The sequence below is a fragment of the Lemur catta genome, chromosome 10, assembly GCF_020740605.2.
Source record: "Lemur catta isolate mLemCat1 chromosome 10, mLemCat1.pri, whole genome shotgun sequence".
NCBI classification, from domain to species: domain Eukaryota; kingdom Metazoa; phylum Chordata; class Mammalia; order Primates; family Lemuridae; genus Lemur; species Lemur catta.
This window is the reverse complement of record NC_059137.1, coordinates 87365537-87373394: the sequence shown is the minus strand read 5'-3', so window position 1 is coordinate 87373394 and position 7858 is coordinate 87365537. Positions and strand designations below refer to the sequence as shown.

General features: G+C 53.1%; 1 protein-coding gene and 1 long non-coding RNA gene across 5 annotated transcripts in view; one reads left to right on the top strand and one right to left on the bottom strand.

Annotated features, from left to right (window-relative positions):
• Window positions 1–225: 225 nt before the first annotated feature.
• Window positions 226–6891, bottom strand: LOC123645863. Its single transcript, XR_006737727.1, has 5 exons — window positions 6504–6891; window positions 4834–5234; window positions 4612–4707; window positions 2227–2334; window positions 226–522 (listed from the first exon to the last, which is right to left on the bottom strand). It is a non-coding gene; the product is annotated as an uncharacterized LOC123645863 (long non-coding RNA).
• A 323-nt stretch (window positions 6892–7214) lies between these two features.
• LOC123645861 (semaphorin-4D) overlaps window positions 7215–7858 on the top strand; it is a 102913-nt gene continuing 102269 nt past the window's right edge. For all 4 annotated transcript variants that reach the window (XM_045562372.1, XM_045562370.1, XM_045562368.1 and 1 more), the window contains exon 1: window positions 7215–7306. The gene's annotated coding sequence lies outside the window, so the exon portion shown is untranslated. The remainder of the gene's footprint in view (window positions 7307–7858) is intronic.

The following is a 7858-nucleotide window of genomic DNA, read 5'->3' as shown; positions in this document are numbered from 1 at the left end:
ATTTTAAGACATAAATGGAGAAACTTCCATGTTGTAGAGTGCTTTCTGTTGAAACTGAGGTCTTCACTAGTATCTCCTAATTAATATATCTCCTAATTAATATTTTATTTATACTTTTATTTTGCCTCAATCGTAGAAACTATACCTTTATTTTGAATAAAACTCAATCTTTGCAAACATACTCTGTTTCAAAATGATTTGGGTTCTGTTGAATAAAGTAATAGTCGAGTGCTTTGCAAGCAAGCATGGAGTGCTGGCCTCGAAGAGGGCTGTCCCGGTGCCCAAGGAAGATGTGAACATGTTTTTTACTTCTGTCAGCAAGTCCAGAGTTCTTAGAAGAGAATCTTTCACTCAGGCTACTCCATACGATAACTTTTCAAAACTGAATCCTAACCAGGTGGGAACAATCCTTGCCTGTGGGTGTGTTTTCATGCAAAGCCTACGACATCCTTTATGCGTCAGGGAATGCAGCTAGCAGAGCTCGGTGACGCCAGAGACGAAGGCTGTCTGGTTGCCAGATGCCTGAGGGTCACAGACAGAGGAAAGAGAAAGTCACAGGGGCACACGAATGGCAATGAGGCCCTTAACATTTCTCTTTAGAGCCTCCAATTCTTCATACTCTCGAATCCCTGAGTGATCAAAGGGGAATCAGAGTCACTGGGTTCTCCCATCCCGGCTCCAAGGCACCTCCCTGCCAACAAGTATCCTGGTGGTGGAGGCAGGCGTGAGCCGCTGGGCCTGTCTGCAGCACTGGCTGCAGCTCCCAGGGCAGGGGCTCCCGCAGAGCCTGGTCAGCATCACCACCTGTGCTCGTGCAGAGCCTCTAGCACATCTGCACGCAGCACAGGTAGTCGCCTCTCACTGCATCCTGGAAGGTGTGAAAAGCATGAAACCATATGTAGAGAGACACTACTGTGAAGTCCAAACACTGGGGTCAAAATTCTTCTCAGAAAGGGCACAACCAGTGAAGAATAAACACAACTGGCCTGACCCTGTTTTCTCCCCCATAAAACAAGGCAGCACAACCTGCCCTGCATGTTTCTGTTGGGAAAGTCAAGCCCTGGTGTTGCTGGGGACAGAGCTCAGCCTGCAGGCAGCACCTACCCATCGGGAATGCTCCAGTAGGATTTTTGATATGTTTGACACACCATGGCGAAGAAGGGGGCTCTCCCACCCTGGAGCAGGCCTCTGTTGAAAATTGAGCACACCAAAATTTTTAATACATATACGTTCCTTTACTTGTTTGCATTTTTGTAGTTTTCAATGGAGGGATAAGTTACACACATTTGCACACAAAGTTCAGAGCTCGGTGAATTTCAACTTAAGCTGTGTGGAGTTCATTCTTTGTCATTGCTGAGTAGTATTCCATTGTGTGAATACACCACAATTTATTTGCAGTTCTACTACTGATGGACACTCGGACTGTTTCTAGTTTGGAGTCACAACAAATGAAGCTGCCAAGAGCATTCCTGTATGCGTCTTTTGGTGAACATATAGACTTAATTTTATGCATTATACCCAGAAGACAAATTGCTAGGTTATACATCAGATCTGTATTTAGCTTTAGTAGTACTGCTCTGTATTTTTCCAAAGTAGCTGTACCATTTTATACACCCACCAACAATGTATGAGAATTCTAGTTGCTCCATGTCCTTGCCAACACTGTTATTTGCAATATTAGACATTCTACTGGGTGGGCAATTTTCCATTTATATATATAATAGCACTAGTTATACTAGAGCATGTATGGCAGTCTCATAGGCTATTAGTATCTACTTTTCCCTTCCTTAACGTAATGGACTTTTCACTGGTTCCACAGGCATTCAGCTGGCAACCACATCTCCAAACCTCCCTAGCATGTGGGTCCGTGACTAAGTTCTGGCCCATGCTATGGAACAGGAGTGATGTGTGCCACTTCCTGGCCTATGGGATCTACTGATCATGCTCTTCCTCTTTCCAGCTGGATGGATGGTCACATCCAGCTGGAGGATGGCAAAGCTGCCTGCCAATCCTGGTCTACCTGTTTACCTCTGGCAACGTTACATAAGAAGTAAATAAGCTTCTGTCTTGGTTGAACCACTGCAGGTGGTTCTTCGTTATGGCAGGAACCCTGCCCCCAAAGGAACACACTGCGATTACTCGTTTGCCCTCTGGCTCTAACACACCTGAGCGTGTGTTGTTTTTGTTTTCTCAGCACCCATCTGTCCATTAGGGAACGCTCCTCACCCAGTCCTGTGGTTCTGGGACCGGTCGTGGTTCCTCATCCTGTCTGGAATCATGGGTCCACGGGATTGGCACAAGGTTCAATAGAGGCATCAAAGTCCTTCCATGAGGCTTGCAACAGGGAGAGAGATTCTTTGTCATCATGGCAGAGTTTGGCTGCCAGCAGTGTTATGGCAGAGAGAATGAAACCAGCGCCCAAACAGAACCAGAGCTAACCAGAGAGGGAAAGAGAGACAGAGAGAGGAGGGGAGAAGAAGACCTTACAATGCCATCTGAGCCCTGGATCTAACTACACCTGGAGCACCTTTAGATGTAAGTGAGCCAATAATTTGAGCTGAATTTCTGTCAATTGCAACCAAGAGTTCTGTCTCCTTCATTAATGCAATAAACCTGTTTGAGGATAATTTTATATTTTAATACAAGCATTGTGTGAGATGCTGGGGATACAAAGTCCCTTTCTTTAAAAATAGTAATTCTTACTCTGATAGGCCTTGGAGGGTCCATCCAGATGGAATGGGTGGGAAGAAAATAATTAATTTTTTCCACTAACCTCTCACTGAAATGAAGCATTTCCTTCAAATATCTACACAGGCAACAGACACAGCTATATCAGCAGTACATGTGGACTTGTTCCCAGTAGAAATCACAGCAATTCTCACGTTACATCTCATTTGTCACCGACCTTAAAATATCGGGTAGCTTAACACGACTTTGAAACTACTAGTTATTAAACCTGCTGCTAGAGTGTATCACTCAACATGTAAACAAGAAGCAAATGGACCACATTCTGAAATATTTTGGCAATTGGCTTTCAGTATAACTGGTCTCCTTTCTAATCCCATATTTGACTCAAAATGCAGACCAAAGAAGAAAGAAAAATATGAAGAAATAATTGTATTATTTCTTCAAAATAGAGTGTATTATTCAATGTGTAAAAAAGAAGCAAATGGATCACATTTTAGAATATTTTGGTAATTGGATTTCAGCATAATTGATTTCCTTTCTAATCCCATATTTGGCTCAAAATGTAGACCAGAGAAGAAAGAAAACTATGAAGAAATAATTGTAGTGGAAGCTGGTGCGGGCTCCAAAGAGAAGAGATGTGTAAGGTGACATCATCATCACAGAGTGGGGTGGGAGACACTCGGCTCTGCCCAGGGTACGTGGGAGGGAGTGGGAGGAAACCACGTGTGGGCAGAAACTTACCGTCTGAGGGTGTTTGCCAATAAGCCAGGGGTGCAGGGAGATCCCGTGGCTCTGGCAGCTGGTGGCAGGCCACAAAGGTGCCACTGGGGCAGGTCTTTCGGGCAGGCACCAGCACGGATTACACCAGTGGTCAGACAGGGCAGCACACCAGCGCCCTGTTCGGCTGACAACCCTGCGCTCTATCTCTGGAATATTTACCCTCTGTCTGACAAAGGGTGGCTTGATAATCCAAGCTGTGGGCTCAGTGACACAGGAAATGCTGCAGTAAGAGCGTGCACGAGGACTAGATTACAGCCCTTTGCCAGAGTTAGTCTGTACGTAGAGGCTTGACAGCTGAAACACTGTGCAGGGAGCACGGAACAATGATAACGTCTCAGCAAGGCCTTCATCTATATGCTGCTGCCAGTGTGACCCCAAACTTCCAAATGCAGCTTTTAGCAAAAGAGCCCTGAGTGCCCTGTGGGGGTCACAGTGACAGCAAGGACACAGGAGAGTGCTGAGGGCAACTGGAGGCCTCAGAGTCCTCGGAATCCTTGGTGGCTCCCCTCTTCCAGCTGAAAGGCTCTGACAACAGGCTGCCTGCTAGAGACCGACTGCGGAGGACCCTGTATTTTGGAGAGGCCAGCCAGGAAGGTGGGCCTGGGGGCCCACACTCCTAGCATCCTTTTCCGGGGTGGGGGAGGGACAGGGATGCCTGGATGGGGGTGGTAGTCCTGGCATGGTACCAGCAGCCACTGCACAGTAATAGTGGAGGTGCCATCCCATCCATGCCTCTGCAGAGCACCTTGTGGTCACACTCAAAGGCCATCTCCCCAGACTTCCCCTGGAAGGTTCTAGCAGCCCCCAAGGAGGCCCCATTTCTCCACTCACTGTGCCAACCTCTCCCTAGCCTTAGCCCGGACACTCTACCCGCAGCTACAAGTGAAGAGCAACAGGCCAGCACTTTCTGAAGCCAGTTCCTTCCTCCACTACTTACAGGGCCCCCACTGGGATGATCTGGAAAGTGCCCCCAGCCCACCTACATGCATGTGTCCCTCGCACACTGCGGTGCAGAAGCAGAGGAGCAGTGTCTCTCCCCACGTCCGCTCAGGCGATGTTTGAAGCTGAGTATTGTTTGTGCGGGTAAGCTGCCACAGTGAGTCTCTTTCTCATATGGGATTTAGATATTATCTATTCAGTTACCGTGCTCATCTCCCTAGAGGGATGTCGGCATTCCGGGAGGGGAAATGTAGAGAATTTTTACAAAACATGACCTCAGTGTCCAAACACTCGGCATTTCTGGAGAAAGACGAAGACAAATCAGTCAATATGATGGATACTTTGATATGCTTGACATTAAAATAGGACGGGGGAAGTGAGTGGGTGAGACATGAAGCAAGATTGGGGTTCATTTTGCTATCTTACAGGTATGTTCGAAACGTTCCACGATAAAATGCAAAACAACAGCAGCAATGAAAGGCAGTCCTGGGCAATGATGCTTGAGAGGCGGGAACAAGGAGAGTAGCTTTTTGGAGGCTTCATTTAATTCTCTCCCATCCCCCTGGTACAAATTAGGAAACAGGTTAGAGAGGTTTGGGATTATCGAAGGTCATGAAGCTAGAAGTGTGGGCTCCAGGACAGCTGTGCCTTGTCTCCTCTGTCCTGGGCTGCCCTCTACCATGTTCAGAGCCCGTGTGTCTAACAGCCAGTCCCGCCTCTGCTGCCGGTCCCCTCCAGCATGTTCCCGGGGTGGCCCCAGGCCTGTCTAGACGCTGGCCCTGAAGGGCATTCTCCTGCTGCGGCCGCCGGCTCCTTGGCAGGAAGACCTGTCAGAAAGCGTTCAGAGCAGGCAGAAATCCACTTTCTCATTTAATTTCCACCCATCTGTCCTCATTCTGCCCTTCATAACCCCACAGGGTGATCCTTCTTCCCTGGACAGCTTTGCAAATATTTGGGTTCTGCCGTCTTGTGCTCCCACATCGATTTTCCAGGTTGAAGCTCCACCGTGTCAGCTTCCCTCCCACGGCATGCTGGTGGCTGCCTTAGACACCAGCCAAGGGCATGATATTCTAGATGTGCCTGACTGGTGATGAACAAAGTAGAGTCCCCTCCATCTGGGCGACACTTGCAATTATACAGCCTAAGGGTGCATCCTTCCTCAGGGCATAGGATGCTGTAAAATCAGCCCTGCCCTAATCCGTTCCTGCTACAGTTTAATTCAAACGGGATGTGGAACATGGATTCATGGACTCCTACAATTGGAAAAGAGCTTGGAAAAGACATCTCCTCTACGTTGTTTCCTGTAATAGTCGCCAGGACTTAACACTGGGCACACAGTGCTGTGGCTTTACTGCCCATTCTCTCCCTGTGCTCCTGAAACTCTGGCCACTTCGATGGCCGCCCTGTCCTTACGTTGGGGAGGGCAGGGAGCTGAGGCCCAAGGCTACCTCGGAAAAGTCAGAGGTAAGAGTGAACTGGAGTCTACCAGATTCCAGGCCCAAACCCCTCAGTGGTCAGTCATGCCCACCATGCAGCAGAGGGAGAAGGGGGCCAGCTCCACACCCCACCTCACTTGGCACCAGCTTTGCCATCTGTCCTTGCTAGGCCCAAGTCCTGTTCCCAGAGCCCTGACAGGGAGCTCTGTAGCTCAGGGGCCTTTGATCATTTAGGAACTGCTTCATTTGTAAGCTCAGGCTCTCAGCAGCTAGTGGCAGCAGGACCCCGCCGCTGCCACAAGGGCGATCTGTAGTCCAGGGAGCTTTCACCTGGCCTGGCCAGGCGCTCCGCACATTAGGGGGAATCCTGGCTGGTTCTATTAGGTACTATGTCCCTTTCTTGGGACTGGCCTGAGGGCCTGGCTAGTCACTGCATGAGCCTGTCACTTCTCCCTCTGGGCAGAAGGGAGCTGGCCTGGGTGGAGCAAAACCACCTTTGAGGGCCCTCAGCTCCGCTAACCCATGGGTTAGTAACAAACACGTCTCACCAGGGGCTGCCCTGGGGGACCCTCTGCCATCTAGAGTGGAAACGGAGAAACATTTAGCAAAGTATTGGGATGGGAGTGCAGAAAAACCAGACTGGAAGAGGTGCCTGCCCACCTCATTCTGGGAAAACAGGAGAGGCCTGGTTTGGAATGTTCTAGATGTGCCTGACTGGTGAAGAACTTTGTCAGCAGCCAAGTATCCTGAGTGCCTGCAAGCTCTGCCCACACTGCAGGTCAGGTCTCCAGGGGAGCTGGCTCCAGGGCCTGGGGGTGCAGGAAACCTTGGGGATTTGGGGATGCCTGGAAAAGGTGGGGTGTGTCCAGGCCCCCAGACGGGGCAAGCTGGTCCATTAAGAGGTTGTGAGGGAGGGGGTGGCAGGGCACATCTTGGTCTTGGGGACCAGGGCTTGACCCACCCCAGGGCAGGGCACAGCCTCCAGGCTCTGCACTTGGGGCCTGGGGGGAGGGGAGGAAGGTAGGAGGTGGGGAGAAAAAACGGGGAGGAAAAGTGGGGCGGGGAGAGGGAGGCGAGGGGGAGGTGAAGAGGGTTGGAAAGGTGAAGAAAGGGGAGGAAAAGAGGAGGGAAAGCGAGGCTGGGGGAGGGGGAGGAGGGAGGTGAGCGGGAGGGGGGGTGAGGAGGAGGGAGGAGGAAGAAAGGGGAGGGGCCAGGGGAGGGAAGAGCAGGAGGGGGAGGGGAAGAGGAGGAGGCGGGAAGGGAGGGGGTGGAGGAGGGGCCTGCGCGCCCGCCCCGCGCCCTCGGTCCCCGCGCCGGCCTCCGCGCCCTCGCGCGCCGCAGCATCCCCGCCGCCGCGCCTGCCTGCCGCCCCTGCCCGCGCCGTCCGCCTCTCGCCGTCGCCGCCATTCCTGGCGCCCGAGCTCCCGGGCTGGGCGCCGCGGCGGGCAGGACGCGCGCTTCAGGTAAGCGGCGGGGCCGGCGCGGGAGGGAGGGCGAGCGGGGCCGGGCAGGTGCTCGTGCGGGGTGGGGGCGGTCCGGCCCCTCCGCGGAGCCCCCTGTGCGCACCCCGGCCCCCACCAGGAGCCCCCTTTGGGGCCCCTCCCGGACCCCTTGGACCCCTCGCCGGTCCCTCCCTGGACCTTCCCGGGACGCCTCCCGGAGCCCCCTACCCGGGCCCTTCCTCAGCCGCCCCGGACTCCTCCCCATCCCTCGCCGGCCTCCTCGCCTTCCCGGTTCGCTCAGGTGGCTCCTCTGGACGCGGGGGCGCGGGGCGCGCGGCAGACGCGGCCGGGGAGGGGGCGGCGCACTGGGCCAGGCCCCGCCGCGCCCCGGGCCGCCGGGTCAGGCTCCGCTAGGTCAGGCCCGGCTAGGGCAGGCCCGGCTCCGGCCAGTCCGGGCTCCGGCCGGGCCCCCCGCCGGCTTCTATTTTGGGCACGGAGGCCGCTGCCCCAGTGCGCTGGACCTGGCGCCGCGCACTCAGACAGGTGGGGCAGGTCGGGCCGCAGCAGTCAGGT